The sequence below is a fragment of the Octopus bimaculoides genome, chromosome 2 (genome assembly GCF_001194135.2).
Source record: "Octopus bimaculoides isolate UCB-OBI-ISO-001 chromosome 2, ASM119413v2, whole genome shotgun sequence".
NCBI lineage: Eukaryota > Metazoa > Mollusca > Cephalopoda > Octopoda > Octopodidae > Octopus > Octopus bimaculoides.
In genome coordinates, this window is record NC_068982.1 from 188,572,243 (window position 1) to 188,572,517 (window position 275).

The 275-nt window shown below is 28.0% G+C and overlaps 1 protein-coding gene across 1 annotated transcript in view; it reads right to left on the minus strand.

Annotated features, from left to right (window-relative positions):
- Window positions 1–275, minus strand: part of LOC106873698 (TBC1 domain family member 15-like) — a 56,482-nt gene that overhangs the window by 5,483 nt on the left and 50,724 nt on the right. The window lies entirely within an intron of this gene.

Below are 275 nucleotides of genomic sequence, written 5' to 3' on the forward strand. Positions count from 1 at the left end.
AAAAAAAAAAAAAAAACACCTCAAAATATGGTAAATAACTTTATGTTCACCCCTAACAAATACATAATTTAATAGGGAGTTAACCTACTCAGAGCTGGGCCCTTGTGTCTAAACTTTACTCTATTTGAACTCCTGAGCAAAAAAAACACAATTACATTTCTAAATCTCTCAGAGATTATCTTGCTGCTACTGCATAAATCTCTGAGAGATTTAGAAATATATTATTTTCTATTTCAAAAATCAGTGAATGCATATGTATGTATATATATATATAT